We start from the raw sequence: 18,325 nt of genomic DNA, 5'->3' as shown, positions 1-18,325 counted from the left end.
CCCCGTCAGCGCGCGTCACCACACACACACCCGTACATACGCGCTGGCACACGACGTATACACCCAGCGCGTATCACCACTACATCACCCCCTCCCACATAGCTCGCAGCCGGCCCGGCTGCTAACAACAACCAACCGCAACGATAAGACGACAACCAACAAAAAAAAACCCTGTAACCCCCCCCAGTGTGCCCCGTAACATAACAACAACAACAACAAGAACTATGTACAGATTGACAATGAACACGAAAAGTCAACAATAACACAATACAAGCAAATTCCAAAAACGAACGCGCCCCACGTCCCTGCAACTACACGCAGTGACGAGGCGCTCCAACTGCCCCGACTCCTCACGAGGCAGGTCATGCAAAGTAGCACGACCTGGCGCGAGTCCGTCTGGCTGGTCCGTCGTATGGGGCGGGACACTGACGACCGTCCGGCGGTTCCGGCTGCTCCAGACGGCGCGGAACGGGCCTGAAAGGGCCGGCCCCGCCGCGGAGATCCGGCCGCCGGTGATCGGCAGCTGTCAGTTCCGAGACACCTGGGAGCAGATCAGGCGAAAATACGTGTGGATCAGGCAGAGACATTTCCCCCTCTGGGTCGCCGGTCACGTCACACGCCCGGCCATCACTACACAAGGGGAGGCCATATGGAGGCGAGAACGGTTTCAGTCGAGAGGGGTGAACGTACCAACGGCGCTTTCCCCACTTTATCTGAACGCACTGGGGCCGTGCAACGCGCACGACCTCCACGGGTCCCCTCCACGGTCTCAACAATTTAGGCGACGTAGCCAAGGGTGCCTGAGGGCAATGCAGCCAGGCCCTGTCACCTGGTTTCCACTCGTGCATGGACACCTTCCGTGCCCGCAACCGTTCATTAGCAATTTGGCGAGCCCGCGAATTAAGCCGTGCGGCCTCCCTCACCTCTGTCAGCTTGTGAATATTAAACTTAATATGTTCTGCCAATTTAGAATTAGTTCGTGGAGCGGACAGGCCAAGTTGCGTTTCCATTGGCGGGTCAGCTTCCCGACCGTACATCAAATAGAATGGGGAAAACCCCGTAGCTGCATGGGGGGCCATTCTATACGCGGCAAGGACTCCCGGGACCTGCAGGTCCCAATCTACATGTGCCTCGCACACCTGCTGGCACAGCATGGAAGTCAAAGTTTTGTGGAGTCTCTCCACCATCCCGTCTGTCTGCGGGTGGTACGGGGAGGTACGCACCTTCTTGGTACCCAACAGATCGCACACCTCTTGCAACAATTTACTCGAAAATTTTTTACCTTGGTCGGTCAGCAGGCGTTCGGGAGCCCCCTTGTCCAGGACATAGCCCTGGACGAAGGCGTCCGTCACAGCCGCTGCCGACTGGTTAGCGAGAGGCCACGCCATAGGCCATCGGGTAAAGTATTCGACCCCCACTAACAAATATTTATTCCCCCTCGGCGTGACTAGGAAGGGCCCCAAAATATCGAGTGCAACGAGCTCGTTGGTACGCGAGACCTGAATAGATTGCAGCGGTGGATTAGCTGCCACGGGCGGTGGTTTACGCCTGGCGCACTCAACGCACCCCTTCAGAATATTTACCACATCACTTCCCATTCCCGGCCAGTAATAGTCACGCTGAAGCAGGGCAAGCGTCTTGTTAACTCCCAAGTGCAAGAGGCGTTCGTGTGCCGCCAAGACAACCCTCCCCCTCACAGCGGAAGGCACCACGAGTGCGTTCCGCCGGGACAAACTGTCCCATCTCAATAACATGCCCTGCTCAAGTACATAGGAGCCGGTACGCTCCTGGTCCCCCTCGGGACCCCCAACCTTGCGGCGCAATGCTAGCAGCGAGCTGTCCGCCATCTGGAGACGGCCCCATTCGCTGAGCGACAACGAGAGCAGCGAGTCCCGACCCTGAGAGGCAGTGGAATCATCCACGATCGGTGCGCCCGCTGTCGCAGCCAGTGCCCCCATCTCCCCCGCAAGCGTCGGTTTACAGCGCGCCGATCCCGACAAACACGCGCATTCATCACAAGGCAACAACCGCGACAAGCAATCGGCATTTGTGTGTCGCAACCCCTTACGGTACGTAGTCGTAAACTGATAGTCCTGGAGGACTTCCAACCAACGCGACAACTGGCCCGAGGGTTGGGCGACCCTCAATGAATACTGTAGTGCCGCGTGGTCCGTTCGGACCGTAAAGTGACGACCATAGAGATATGGCCTAAACTGCTGCACAAAAAAAACAATGGCAAGCAGCTCGCGACGGGTGACGCAGTAGCGCTGCTCCGCCGGAGACAACACCCTACTACCGTAGGCGACAACTCTTTCGACACCCCCAACGACTTGGGATAGCACCCCCCCAATGCCCGTGTTGCTAGCATCCGTGTCCAGCAAAAAGGGACTCGCAAAATCGGGATAACACAAGGGTGGGGCACCCACCAAGGCGTCCCGGAGGGAGCGAAACGCGGCCTCCTCCTCCGGTCCCCATTTGAACTTCACTCCCTTCGCCGTTAGAGCGTGCAAGGGTTTTGCAATAGTGGCGAAGTGCTCAACGAACCGCCGATAATAAGAAGCAAACCCGATGAAACTACGCACGTCGGAAACGGACGTAGGTGTCGGCCACGAACCGACACAATCCGTCTTCGCGGGATCGGTGGAGATCCCCGAAGAATCGACAATGTGACCCAAGTATCTAACCGACCTACGAAGGAGGTGACATTTGGCCGGTTTAAATTTCAACTTAGCCGATCGCATTCGCAAGAACACCCCTCTCAATCGCTGGAGGTGTTCTTCAAACGTTTTACTGAAAACAATGACATCGTCCATATAAATCAAGCATGTATCCCACTGCAAGCCCGACAAAACCAACTCCATAAGTCGCTGAAACGTCGCTGGAGAGGAGTGAAGTCCCATGGGTAACCGGTTAAACTGGAACAGCCCCCCTGGAGTCCGAAATGCTGTCTTAGGTTTCGACTCTTCGTCGAGCGGCAACTGCCAAAACCCCGATAACAAATCAAGAGTCGAAAAATATCGCGCACCAGACAATGCATCGAGGGACTCATCCATCCTGGGGAGCGGATACGCGTCAGCCACAGAGATCTTATTCAGGCGACGGAAATCAACGCAGAATCGCAGGGACCCGTCCTGCTTCTTAACCAGCACAATAGGCGCTCCCCACGGGCTAGAGGAGGGCGAAATAATATCGGCTTCTAGCATTTCGTTAACAGCCGACTGAACGTGTTCCTTCTCCACGGGACTCAGTCGGAAGGGATTTAGCTTGACCGGCGCCGCATCGCCCGTTTCAATGTGATGGTGCAACAAATCCGTGCACCCAATGTCATACTTATGTTTACTGAACACATCAGAGAATTCAATGAGCAACTCGCGCAGCGCACCCAACTGCGCCGCCGACAAATCGTCCGAGGCGGCGCATAGCGAATGGACCCACTCAAGGTCTTCCCTTGGCTCAACGTTCCGCGCGGGGCTCGAGCCCACCTGCGCAACCAACCCATCATCCACAGGGACCCGCGCCGCGTGAGCCAGCACGGTGCCCTGCGGAATGACAGCTGGTCGCGACCCCGCGTTCAAAACCATCACAAACGGATCCCTGTCAGCCCGCACCAAAGTGTGAGCCACCGATAAATCAAGACCCCCGACAGCCTTGTTAGAAGGACCCAAAAGCATACTTTGTCCCGAAGCCTCCCTCACCCATGGTTTCCGCAACCGGAGGGGAATCAACATCTGTGAACCCGGGGGCACTTGCACGGTCTGCGTCGCCACCGCTTGTATCGTAGCGCACGCCGTCCGAATGTCAGTAGGGCTCGTCAAAAATGAAATCCGGCGACCCGATGGCAGTTCAATGCATCGTTGATCGATAAGAATTTTAATAGGCATTTTAGCCAAAAAATCAGTGCCCAAAAGACACGGAACTGCCAAAGAAGACGAAACGAAAACGGGTCCCGACAATTTGATATCTCCAATGCAAATGGACGCCCTAACCTGACCGATAATGCCCAACGATCCCCCATTAGCGGCGTAAAATGGCACATCCACTGGAAGCAGCGGACGACATTGGACTGGAAGAATATTATAAATGAGGTCCGATATAATAGTTGCCGATGCCCCCGTGTCCACTAACACCCTAATCTCAACCCCATCAATAGATCCCGTAACAACGGACGAACCCGCCGAAGCAGCCACAATTCTATGCCCCAATTCCGCCCATTCAATGTCTCCCTGGTCCCGGCCGAACCCCCCTCGCCGAACCGAATCCCCGAACCTTAACCGGCCCTCCTCCGCCGCAACGCGGCGTCCCATGTGTGCCGAATAAACAGGCCGAGCGTGTGAGGTGCCGCGACTTGCCGGGGATTGTAGAGATGACTTGGGCTCTCGGTCGTCGTCCAGCCGACCTCCCATGGCGCGCTGACGCGGAGCGCGGCACCCGGACGCCACGTGGCCCCGGAGGCCGCAGTTATAGCACGTGACGAGGGTCGGAGTAGATCTTGGTTGCTCCGACTTTCGGCCCGATCGCAGAGGCGACCGGGCCCCCGGCCTCCAGTCCCCTGGTCGTCCCGTGGCGAACGCCTCCTCTCGTGGGCTGACGACTTGGGGTTCGGTGACCACCGAACCCGGGGCTGCGACGACAGCAGCGTTGCAACCAACGCCTTGTTTCCGTTGTAGGGCCTCGTGCGCTTGAATACTCGTGGCGACTCTCAAAGAAGAAATATCAATCCCGTCAGCTGTGTTGATAGGGACCCCCAGGTCCTGCGCCAACTTAAGCAGCTGCTCCAAAACCATCGCGTCTTGGCCCTCCTCGTCCATCCGATGGAACGCAGCATCAGCAAGAGCCAGCAACGCCGTGCGATAGGCCAGCGCGGTCTCCGTGGCCGCTTTCCGTCTTGCATAGAAATGATGGCGGCACGCCGAGGGAGGTCCGTAGACCCTGGCCAACAAACCCAGCGCATCCTTCAGCGTGGAGCGGTCCGACTTCCGTGCAGACCTGAAGGCCGCGAGCGCATCGTCGTCCAGAATGGCGGGCAACGCCCGCAGCGCCGTAGCATCGGACCACGCTGACATCTCTTGATGCGCCAAAAACCTTCGCTGAAATTGGCCCCAGTCTCCGCCTTCCGCCTTGAAGGCTGACAACGTGGGCAGACGCTGCTGAAAAATGAAGTCATCCGCCTCGTGGTTCCTCTCCGCCTCTCCGTCGGTGTGTAAGATGGCGGCTCCAGCAGCAGACGTAAAATGGCGGACCCCCTCGCGCGCTGATGACGTCGATGCGCGCGCTTGGGAACCCACCACCACGTGGCGCTCGCCGTTCCCGCCAAAAGTAGGCCCAGGCGCAATGGCGGGAATCCCCCATTCGTTTTGGCGGGAATCTGCGGGGCGACCTTGTAAAATGTCCCCCACCGTCCCCGCTCCTCCCGACGAGCTGATCTCCGCCAAGATGTTTGCGGCGGCGAGCAGCAGCTCCGCCAGTCGGGAGTGCGCCTCACGAAGCCCGGCGTCGGTCCCCGGTCGCTCGGCCGGCGCCGTCGACGGATCCTGTAGCGTGGGCAAGTCCTCCTCCTCACCCCCCGCCACCAGCGGCCCCGAGTCGTCCAGGTTTTCCTCGCGGTCAATCCCGTGGGTCCTACGGGTCTTCCTTGTCTCCATGCTTGGAAGCCCGTTTCACTTCTGACGCCAGATGAAGTATTGGAAAATGACGGCAGGAAACTCCTTGACGGGAACACACTTCTTTTATTAAATCTTGACTTGTAACGATACAACGCGTGGCCTCTCTTCTTCACAATGCGGTCACCATACAACGGTACAACTCGTGACCTCTTCTCTCCGCCCTACGCTTCTCTTGACTCCCGTAGATTCTGTGCTGCTGGCTCTCTGTGCCTCGTGTAGACTCCGCGCCTCGGCTACACTCTTCTCTCGTCGCGTGTAGACTTTGCATCTCTCTCTGGCTACACCGTATGCATACTCGGCTCGCGTAGACCTTTCTCTCTCTCTGGCTACACCGTATGCATACTCGGCTCGTGTAGACCTTTCTCTCTCTCTGGCTACACACTATACATCGCTCAGCTCGTGTAGACCTTTCTCTCTCTCTGGCTACACACTATACATCGCTCAGCTCGTGTAGACCTTTCTCTCTCTCTGGCTACACACTATACATTACTCAGCTCGTGTAGACCGTTCTCTCTCTCTGGCTACACACTTATACCTTACTCTCCTCTACTCTCCATTACTCTCCTCTCCATTACTCTCCTCTCCGGGCTCTATCTCTGCACCTTCGTCTTCATTCTTAGATGGTTCCACTTCTGCCCTCTACTCCTCTGTGCATCACCTTATATATCTCTTCCTCCCGGGAGACGGAGCGGATGCGGACCTCAACGTCGGCACCGCTCCTCAGTTACCCAATCACCACGCGCTATCTTTACGATCCGTTTCCGCCCAGCGCGTGTTTCCACTCCCCGACCAATCACACCGCGCTGCCACCCGATCACTCCCTCTCAGCGCGTCACCGGCACACAGCCAATCAGCAGCACTACCCCCACCCGCGCACTGACGCCTGCTCCTCCCCGTCAGCGCGCGTCACCACACACACACCCGTACATACGCGCTGGCACACGACGTATACACCCAGCGCGTATCACCACTACACCTGTATAAAAGACACCTGTTCACAGAAGCAATCAATCAATCAGATTCCAAACTCTCCACCATGGCCAAGACCAAAGAGCTCTCCAAGGATATCAGGGACAGGATTGTAGACCTACACAAGGCTGGAATGGGCTACAAGACCATCTGCCAAGCAGCTTGGTGAGAAGGTGACAACAGTTGGTGCGATTATTCGCAAATGGAAGAAACACAAAATAACTGTCAATCTCCCTCGGTTTCTAGATTTCACCTCGTGGAGTTGCAATGATCATGAGAACGGTGAGGAATCAGCCCAGAACTACACGGGAGGATCTTGTCAATGATCTCAAGGCAGCTGGGACCATAGTCACCAAGAAAACAGTTGGTAACACACTACGCCGTGAAGGACTGAAATCCTGCAGCGCCTGCAAGGTCCCCCTGCTCAAGAAAGCACATATACATGCCCGTCTGAAGTTTGCCAATGAACATCTGAATGATTCAGAGGACAACTGGGTGAAAGTGTTGTGGTCATATGAGACCAAAATGGAACTCTTTGGCATCAACTCAACTCGCCGTGTTTGGAGGAAGAGGAATGCTGCCTATGACCCCAAGAACACCATCCCCACCGTCAACCATGGAGGTGGAAACATTATGCTTTGGGGGTGTTTTTCTACTCAGGGGACAGGACAACTTCACCGCATAAAAGGGACGATGGACGGGGTCATGTACCGTCAAATCTTTGGTGAGAACCTCTTTCCCTCAGCCAGGGCATTGAAAATGGGTCATGGATGGGTATTCCAGCATGACAATGACCCAAAACACACGGCCAAGGCAACAAAGGAGTGGCTCAAGAAGAAGCACATTAAGGTCCTGGAGTGGCCTAGCCAGTCTCCAGACCTTAATTCCATAGAAAATCTGTGGAGGGAGCTGAAGGTTCCAGTTGCCAAATGTCAGCCTCGAAACCTTAATGACTTGGAGAAGATCTGCAAAGTGGAGTGGGACAAAATCCCTCCTGAGATGTGTGCAAACCTGGTGGCCAACTACAAGAAACGTCTGACCTCTGTGATTTCCAACAAGGGTTTTGCCACCAAGTACTAAGTCATGTTTTGCAGAGGGGTCAAATACTTATTTCCCTCATTAAAATGCAAATCGATTTATAACATTTTTGACATGCGTTTTTCTGGATTTTGTTGTTGTTATTTTGTCTCTCACTGTTCAAATAAACCTACCATTCAAATTATAGACTGATCATTTCTTTGTCAGTGGGCAAACATATAAAATCAGCAGGGGATCAAATACTTTTCTCCCTCACTGTAGCTACTGTTGCTACTAGGATAATCCTGGACTGTTTGTATGCCAGTTATAGGGAGGGTGGGAGGCAGAAGTAGCTCTAGAACCCTTCCAAAGTTGGGGTGGCACTCCCACAATTTCAAGCTTTTGAAATAGGGGGTCCTACATTACGGAGGGGAGGGAGCAATCGCCCCATGCCCCCCTCCCACACTGCCGAATAAAAGCATCAAGACATGCCTCGTGTCTCACACTGTTAAAGGCGGCAGCGATTCTCACGCATCTCCCACGCTTGAGAATGGCTACTCTACAGTGAACCCACCCTCTCTCGCAATGCTGTTATGTTAACACAGTCAACATAACCGCAACAAAACTCATTTATAAATTGACAACTAATTTCTTTAGAACTTCCACCCATAAGCAAGCTGAGTAAGACCTCTGATCTCACGCCATCATGAGTCAACCTCACGCCACCCACTGGCTACTGGCATTCGAACCCCTTCTTAAAACTTAAGAGCTCTGAAAAACACATCTTCTCTTTCCAAGGCTCCGTTCATTAGATAAAAAAAAGTTGTTTTGTCATAAGATCTGATCTTGCAAATTTCATTGGAAAAGTACTTTTACATTTTTAAATCTGAAGTGGCGAAGTTTGAGGTCTTTACGTGACATTTTAATCTGTTGGCGATTTAAGCCACCATAATTAAAACACCCTTGTTGCGGTTAAAATTGCTTTGAAGTCAGAATTAAAAAATCTTTACAAGTGTCCCGTACTAAAATAGAATTGCAATAATCACCACAGGGAGTGGTCTAAGTATTGGAAACGTGTGGAGGAGGCAGGCATTGACAAAGTATGCATTGATGTATCAGTTATTCAATGAATTGATTCTTACACTGAAGATAATTGATTACCGATTGCTTTGTGTTTCATGTAAATGGTGCACGTACACACTGCAGCCACTAAGGACTCTAAATCACCACAATGGCAAAAAAAGAATTGATTCTGAAATCAAATTGATTCCCAAAATAATAACGTCATCAAATTGTGAGGCAGGGTAATCACTACGCACCTATTATTTACCAACTACACCAGAGCAGCAGCAGGAAGAGGTGAATTGAGCCTGCGTTCTGTGTGCTTATAACCCGAACGCCCAAATTTGTGAGTGCCTAAAGTCGCAATTAGGGCTTGGACAGTTGGATGAGCATCGCCGTCTTCATAACGCCCTAAAAATAGAAGGACGTTCTGCTGCTAGGGACAAAGAACACGTTACCGCTTACCCCTGCAGTAACTGCAGAAGGCTCTGTGTCAGCCGGATCGGTCTGCTTGGCCATGAACACTCCTGCATCGCAAATAACCTTAGGTTTTATAAAATATAAAAACCACTAATTCCAAGCTTCTGAGACAGCCATCTTCGTTTCGACGGGAATGTATTCACCGAAACAATTATGAGCACTCCACACTTGTTTTACTTCTCCAAAACCTGGCCGTTGGCATATTGGTGAGGTGAGAGTCTCACGGACCCTGTAACCTGTGGCACTCTGCGAATTTACTCCAAAATATGTGCTGAACAATCGTGGATTTTCACAGGTTTTAGGAGTTTCCCGCATTTTTGCCTCAACGCAAATGGAGCAAATCTGCTGTGTGGGTCTGTAGTTAAGGATTTTTAAGACTGGGTTCAGAGCACAGCTTGCAAACGACTTGCTCACCAACATCAGTAAAGACGATGGCTTTTAATGGACTGACGCATTCGCATTTCATTCGCAGATAAAGTTGGCTAAGAATGGGTTCGGAGGTCGTGTGGTCCGCTAAGAGCCAACAGATATCCTACACAGCAGCTGGACGTGGCCCGACTATGGGGAAGACCCAGGAGGTAAAATGATTTCGTGCAACAGTTTACGTGTGTGGTGCAAATTAACGAAGCACCTTGTTTAAGTATGATTGTCACCTGAGGCGGCTCTCTTCATGTTTACCAGCGCGCTGCGTGCAGATCGTCTGTCAATTTGAGGGGCCACAAGTGCCGGCACTGTTATCGATGTGCTGAAGCACGATCTAATTTGAATTTTAATCTTTATTTAGACTGGAGGAATACGAAGAGCTATGAAGATCTTTTTCACAGATGTCCAGTATGCTGAGGAGCCTCTTCTAACACAACCCAGCAGCCACAGCGTTACATATTTAGAGTCCAAAAGAAGTTATATCTTCCGGGTATTCCAAAACCAATAATCTCAACAATACTTAGAAACATAGTGTCATAAAAAATGAACATTCGAACAATAGTTTTTTGAAAAGGCAGTTGAAAATAATCTTCACACACATATGGTTAGAGGTAACAAATCTGCTGGCTCAACCGTGGTTAAGCGATAGCGCTCCAATGTGTTTTCGGATTGTACCGCGTGTTGATCGTCACGACGTCCGACGTTTCACTCAATGTGCTGAGAGCTCCTTTGGGGACTGAATATAAGCTTTCAGTTTGTGGAACATTAGACATTGTGCAGAATAAGATGTGGTACAATCCGAAAACACATCATGCATGTATGTTGAATGTTCGTATGGTACGTAGCCCAACCGTGCTAATCTGAGGTGCTGGGGAAGGACAACAAACTGAACACAAAATCAGTTCTAATGAAATGCGTTTTCAATATGGATTTAAGAGTGCATAGCTCCAGTGGCTTCCTAATATCGGAAGGAAGAGCGGTCCAGACGGCTGCAGAAGCACATCTCAAAGCGCGCGATGCAGTGACCATCTTTGTTCGATGGTTAGCCAAAAGTTTCTGTGAGGATGGCTGGAGTTTGATTGGTGGTTTATGCTCCTTGATGAGATCAGCAAGGCATTTTGGTTCATTTGTGGTACGCACATCAGAGCTCTACAGCACAAGCGCGAAAACCTATGTAGTCACATTGTTAATATATAAAACGGTTGAGTATACTGTAATCTGTATAAAAACCTACTTACGCAAGGTGATACAACTCAAAGACCCGCAGAGACGGGTTCATGTACCCACTCTTTGAACTGCAATATCCTCAACGTTGGGCATGAATATTTCACAAATCGGCATCATCAAGCAAACTTTAGCTTTCTCTGCAGCTCAATCATTCGCTTGCTGAGGCACGTCCGAGAGAACGCGCCATGGAGGACGACCACCGTGGAAATGGCGAGATAAGAACGGTTCCATGTTTAGGGGTAAGCTGGGTCGTGGCATTACTCATTACTGTGGGCAGGGCATTGAGAGGCTTGCAACCAGCAATCAAGAAACTGCCTGATAATGATGATAAGGATGAAAGATTGAAGATCAGGATCAGCTGATGGTCATCTTATCACTGTCTCCAGTTACTGCAGTATGTATCTTGAACGTTTTTCGCACCGCACGTAGCCAACCATGCTAATTGGAGGTACTGTTGATGATGCTGCTACTGCTGCAATCGTGAGGGAAGGCACACGACACCTCCATCGCAGCACTACACCACCTCACTTCCCCTCTTCTGGGCATTTCAGTTATTTGCAAAGTTTCACAAATTAAAGGAATCATCCAAAAGTGGCCACTGGCAGAAACTAATTCCATCCTATTTTCCCAAATTTGTAATTGATAAAAGAGGTTGCGTGACTAATTCATCCTAATATATGTGATTAATCTTGTGGATTGTGGGAGTTATGCTCAGAAAAAATAGCATGCCAGCTCCTCGCATCTGAGAATGTATTTATCTGCAAACAGCGAGGCCCACTTAAACGTAGATGAGAGGCGTTTCACATGAATCATGAAACAATGAGAACTTGAAAATCGGACCACGTAACTTACAAACATTTTTCTTTAAATTTCTGAAAAATTCCTGAAACACATATTTTGAGCAGCCGGGCCAAATATGAATTGCCCAGGTGTTGACGCGCGATCATATGAAGCTTCAGCTCCAGAATGGGTCGCAAGGTTGCGTAATCTGACAGCTCGACAACGGCTCTGTCACAAAGAGTAATGACAAGGCCTGACTGATGATCCCATTTTCACCCCCTCCCCCCACCAGTAATTACCACAGCATTATTCGTACCTCCTATTAGCACGGTTGGCTACGTACGGGGCGAAAGAAGTTCAAAGTACGTACATTACGCCTCTTCACATCAACACATCAAGTGCAAACCTCCTGACCACACAGCTGTCATCATGTTATCATCGCTTATTGAACACAACACAGAGACATGACAGTGTTCGCATCTTTCATGTGAGATGTTGCCAGGGTAATGTTCAGATTTGCTTGTTCAGTGAACACATGTTGTACTCGAGTATAACAGACAATATCTCTGCAGAACATTCTTATTATTTTTACTTCAATAGTCAATATGTAGCGGGCACGTTATGAATATAATGAAAAGCTATAGAATACAGTACTGCATTGCATTTAATCCAGTTGGGCTCGATTTAGATTTGGCAAATACATCCAAAATGATGGGAATTTGACCAGACAGTTGTTCCTAAATAAATAAAAACTCCTGTAATGCATTACTATATTGGTGTTTTGAGTAATCAACTTCGATTTTCACTTGCACAAAAGCATCGATGACGTGAACATGTCTCCAATGTATAAATGTACATTTTTTAAAATCAATTTGCATGGACTTGCATTTATGTCCTGTTAATGCTGCAATATTACCATGATGGCGCACGATTTCCACTTGATAGATGACGGGAGAAACTTGAGATTGGCTTTTATAAATAGGCTTCTCGACGGGAACCAGCAGGAGTGGTCTCGTGGGATGAAAGTGAATGGGGTTACTTAATGGTTGGGGCCCTGTGATGGCAACCACTTATATTAAGTTCCCAGATGAATATTGTGGATACACGAGTTCTAAATGGTCCTTTCGCAGGTTTTTGCATGAGCCAGCCGTGTGTATTGTACTTAATCTGCTGTTATTCGGACCATTTGCTCTACTTAAACTGAGCTGAGTGTTAAGAGCGGCTGTAATAAATAGACTCTGAAGGTAATTATGATGTCCTGTTATAAATTCGATGCGTTGCATAATAAAGTGTCATAAACAAATGGCTATTGACTCGTTGTTTAATTAATTTATAATCACCATCAATATCGTAGCTGGGATGGCTTTCCAACATGTAATTATCATACATAAAACAGGCTTCATTTATTATTCAAGTACATTTTTAATATGTAACAGTCATAAATGTGTAAAAACAAATAGTTTTTACACATTAATTAATTAAAGTACAGTGACACCTCGATATAAAATTTTTTATATCACCAGCCGAATTGAATGTGAATATAATTTACAGATCTTTGTGCCTATCCATAGCTGGATGGTCATGGGAGTTGTTTCATGTTTAGTGCAGAATGATGCCTCGGACAGGATAATATTTCACTCACCACTGATGTTAGCCATGACCATAAATTTTACTCTGGTTGAGTAGTGCGCTAACCACAGAGCAACGCGAAAGCCTCCTCCACCACGTGCAGGATAACCAGTTTGACATGGGCAGACGTTCATTCACAGAACATTGACATTTATTTACAAATTACATTTTAGACATGGCTAAATACCGAATCAGAACACATTGGCTGAACATTTCTCAATGGGGATATTTCTGGGACTTTAACAATGGAATGTTGCACATGGGGAAATGTGCAAATCAGGAACTTTATAATGATGATTCGCTGTGCCAGAGGTGGATCTAGAAACTTCACAAGGGGTTGCGGGCACTCCGGAAACTTCCAATCCTTTTCAATATTGCCCTGCATTAATTATACCGTAATAGTATTTTTTTACACAGTGTCTTTTCTACAGGTTGCGGCAATCGCCCCCCCCTATCTTAGACCTGACCCTTCCCCCTGTTATATTGTGTTGTGCTGCCTCGTAGCCATACAGTTCGCTCTTATTGCCTTATACGCAGACATTGTTCAGAAATAACCTGGCCGCAGATGATAGCTCAACGAAGTCCCTTATTGTGTGGATATTTACAGCAGCCAAATACTCTAAACGCGTGATGTTGATTCTAAATGTGGAGGGAAAAACCGGAGTACCTGGAGAAAAATACACGCGACCACAGGGAGAACATGCAAACTCCAAATATACAGCGTCAGAGTCGGGATCAAACCCACAACCTCCTGTATATCAGGCAACATCTTGCCACCGTGATAACATCCAGAACCTTACTCCTATCTCCACTATCTTGTAAATCCCTTCTCTTCACCCAATGCTTTATTTTTACCTTGTATGGACACACCACTCGACTTCTCCATTATGGAATTTTGTAAATTCAACCATAACAGTTAAACCTGCAGGGATGAACCCCCATAACGTGCTGAATTTTATCATAGCTTCCATTTGAATGTCACAGAATTTATTATTGTAATTAAAATAAATATTTTCACACGGATTTTGCTACTTTATATCCCCCAATAATAATTTTATTTTATTTTACTTCATGCTTTAAAGGGGATTGGAATAATTTTCCTTTTATATGGTACTGCATTTTACGTAAAGGCACAACATAATTCCAGTACAACGACAGCAAAGTTTTATAAACCTAGCCGGGTGTCACTGTGATTAGAGCATTCACAGGTCACAGAGATTAAATTACGGTTGGGAGGTTAACTTGGCAGATAACCTCTCGATGGTCAATACAACGAGGAGCACTTTCTGGGCATACATCTGCTATGGAGAGACTAACTAGTTATTGTTAAGTAGTGTTCCAAAGAATAGAAATACGGGCATTTAAAATGTGGTCTCTTTCTCTTGAAACATTAACTCACTAATTAGTGCTTTACTGCATGTGACACCCTTACAGGCTCCCACTGGGTGCTGTAGAGATAACACAGAGCACTTCAGGCAGTTTGCGAACTTATCGGAGCCATGCCAAGAGCACGAGCCAACGTACAATATTATTGGCTACAGCAGGCTCGTCTTGCGCAGGGTTGCAATTTTATGACAGAGCGGCAACCAAAGGAGAAAATACGCCCAAGGGGATGTCCCCCAGTGGAGCTGGAGTGTTGAAAGCAGGGTCGAGGTGTATTTGTGCATCGCGAGACCATTCCAAAATGGCGATGGCTTCATCCAGCAGTGGATAGACAATGGATAGGTCGCTCCACAAACTTGTCGACGGCAAAACGCGCACGATTCCCTCAACACTCTTCCGTGGCCCTCTGCAGTATGTCTACGTGGGCAGGCCCTCATGGATACAAAAAAATGGCTAACAAGAATAAATGTTCATGCTTTACGGTACTGCGCCTATTTGTACACCTTAATTGCGGATAGCGGGATGTATTTGCTGCTTAGTTATAGCACGGTTGTAGAGAGTGTGCTGCTGCGTCTGACAGCTGCGATGGCATCGACAGTGACTGGATACAGCAGCTAAGTCAATTATATATACACAGGATCATCAAACATCATCATCCATCATCTTCGTCACCAGCACAACATCATCAGTATTTACTTATTTATCTTCTCATCTTGTTGGACTGTTGCATAGTCAATATCCCTGAGGTCTTCTCAAGCAGGCATGGTCACAGTTCACTCTGCCATTTCCTGTCTGCGTGGTTACCAACTCTCAAAGGGTGCCTGCCCCTCCAACACCCCATTCCATTAAATATCTTGACCGCGTCATCATCACCAACATCATCTCCTCAGATAAGTGGTGGATAATAGGAAACCTTTAGTGACTCACTGCCCACGACCTTCTGGGTATACACAATCACAGCATGCCCTGCCTATAAACTCTGAATGACGGGTGGTACATGTGTGCATAATAAAACAGTAGTGGTAAAAGGGCCACGGATAAGATATTGCTTTGCTAGAGTGCCCCACTGATTGAAAAGTTTATTTGTTTTTGGTGAAGCAATCTGTAGCTTTCTCACACAGAGTGACAACCTCGATCGTGGAAAGCTTTAATTTGTAAAGCAACATGTTGGGGCTATATATATACTGTACTGCATCTCAACAATTGTTTTTCTTTAGAAATGTACATGAGTGAGTGGCTCATAATGTATGTATGTTGAACTTCTTTTACACCGTACGTAGCCAACCGTGCTAACCGGAGGTGTCTTATCAAGAACGAAGCCAGCACTGGCAACATGCAAGGTGTGAATCTGGGAAATAACGAGTGATGGAGTGAATTGATGGAGTGAGCTAATGGTCTCAGCTTGGTCACAAGTGACTGCCAAGCATGTACACAAATTATGTTGCTCGCGTACTTTAGTATAACCCTTTTATAAGGACTGAAATTATGGAGGAGGATGATGATGGCTCTTTACAGAGCTTAAAGTGCCACTGACTTGTTAGGCCAAATAAAGTCATCTTCCTTGGTGATTCCTGACCTCATGTCAGAGTGATGAGGGAGCGCTTGCCAGGACACCATTTAAATGACTGTACGAGTCTAATAGCACCATTCATGTACCGTGTACAAGTAAGTGATAATGAAAATAATAAACATTCTGAATCAACAAATTAAAGTATTGTACACAAAAAATCATAGCTAAGTAATCAACTCTGAATGTTATGGGTAAGATCTATCTGAATTAGAGTAATAAAAAAACATTGTTAATTCCAATATTACAGATATTTGGACGTAACTTATTTCAGTAAGTTAACTAAATATGGAGTATCGTAATTATCAACATATGAATGTTTCTTTTAGCAAATCCAGTCGTAAAAAAAGAGATATTAATAAATTACAGTGCTTTATATGAGTTAAATCACTCTCGGTAATCAGAGACGTGAATTTTCGATGAAATTGTCTTGCATATGAATGGGGCCTGTGCGAAGTCCTTGTGTGCAGCTGCCTGATTCTTTCCTTTGCGAGAAAGCTCTCGATTATTCTATCTTTAGCCCGCAGCTGTCACTATCAGAGGCAGATAAATTTGGAACAGGCATGCACTGCACGGACACTTCCACTAATTTAGGGGGAGTTACAATGCACAACAAGTTAGACATTGCATTATTTTTGCACTCTCGTGTTTTTTTTTGCAGGCACTTTGAAGGCAATTGAATGTTTCATGTGTATTTTGTACAAAGCTTCTTAAAGTGCCGCTCATTTAGGTCATTATTTGAATATTAACGCCACGCAGTTACCCCCTTTCCCTGCCAGTGGCACCTTCCACAGAAAACTTGAAAAGGCAGCGAGTTCTGCTGGTTTCTTTTCTAAAGACAAGGGTCGCCAAGACTCATCAAGTTGAGGTGAGAACTAAAGTATTATACTTCACACATCCTCCTTCAAAATTACATTGCTGAAATACGGTATGCACGAATCTCCACGCTTTTAGCGTTATCAATTAATACTATGGCTTTTGGTGTGCAATATTGATTATTGATGTAATGTACTCTGGAGATATCCGTGGTAATGTAGTACAAAAAAGGATTTAATCTTTGGGCAGTTTCTCAGCATCACCATATATGTTCATAGCTCTATCTGGTGACTTAGTAGCGTATTAAGTGATTAAGTGAAAGCTTGGTGCTGGCTTAAGTAGCTGATTCCTCCACGTAACAAGCTTGCGCATCCTGTTTGTGCAGCATTAGGCACGATTTTAAAACGAAGTGGAGCATGTTGAGCGGTCTGCTTTAATGCTTGTGTATGGGAACGTTCGCGGGAGGTGGGCCCGTCATGCTTTTTGGCCTATTATCAGAACTTGGTGAATGACTGCGTCCCTCATAGCCACATGGGGCATGGGACACGTTAAAAACGCACGTCCTTGAGATAAATCGGCTTGCTCCAAACATGACCACGTTTCAATAAACCCATGTGAATCTGCATTTTTTTGTCTTACATGGTGTGTTTGCTTTTCCCCGCACCCCCCCCTACCCAAGTTTATTAAAGTAATTTTACTTTGCATGGTTCATTGAATCACACCTTTACAATGTGTGACAGAGTAAATTGGTCTCCATTTTCTATTTTTAAAAATAAAATACAGAAGGATGCATCTCGTGTACGTGATTCCACCGGTTTCCGCAATCTGTAGACGTTGGGTCTTTGTGTAAGTGTGGGATGGCGAGGAGAACGGCCTCCTTATCAGTGAGGAATAGGCCCCACATTCATTCCAAAATTCATACATACGGCCATCGCGTGAGTGGGCGAAATGATAGCCAAAAACTCGTTTGAGTGAATGCGAAGCTGTAGCCCTGTTGTGTACACGATATACTCATGACTTGGATTTAAACTCCATCGGTCTTCAATGCAGATACTCAATCGTCATAAAGTGCACGAGTGTATGCTTGTGCTTTTATGGAAGTCTTATCAAACTATAAACATCCCAATGTTAAAACCTTTGTATCACAAACGCTCTGAGAAACTACGCTCTCTAGATAATGTTCATGTTAATCCGGTGGAATGGTTGTGTCAGCAATCAGCAAGGCACCACGTGGCTCCAGGCCATTTGTCTTTCTGGGATGCCAGAAAAATAGTTCCCGCGGGGAAATTATCCAGAATCACTGCATTGG

General features: G+C 47.8%; 1 protein-coding gene across 2 annotated transcripts in view; it reads left to right on the top strand.

Annotated features, from left to right (window-relative positions):
* Nucleotides 1-18,325, top strand: part of UNC45B (unc-45 myosin chaperone B) — a 70,156-nt gene that overhangs the window by 10,896 nt on the left and 40,935 nt on the right. The window contains exon 1 of one of the 2 annotated variants that reach the window (XM_078858068.1): nucleotides 17,808-17,862. The exons of the other annotated variant lie outside the window; for it this stretch is intronic. The gene's annotated coding sequence lies outside the window, so the exon portion shown is untranslated. Of the gene's footprint in view, nucleotides 1-17,807; nucleotides 17,863-18,325 lie in introns of those variants that run through there. 2 annotated transcript variants of the gene reach the window in all.

Source organism: Lampetra fluviatilis, chromosome 7 (assembly GCF_964198595.1).
Source record: "Lampetra fluviatilis chromosome 7, kcLamFluv1.1, whole genome shotgun sequence".
Lineage (NCBI taxonomy): Eukaryota > Metazoa > Chordata > Hyperoartia > Petromyzontiformes > Petromyzontidae > Lampetra > Lampetra fluviatilis.
This window is presented reverse-complemented; position numbering and strand designations above follow the sequence as displayed.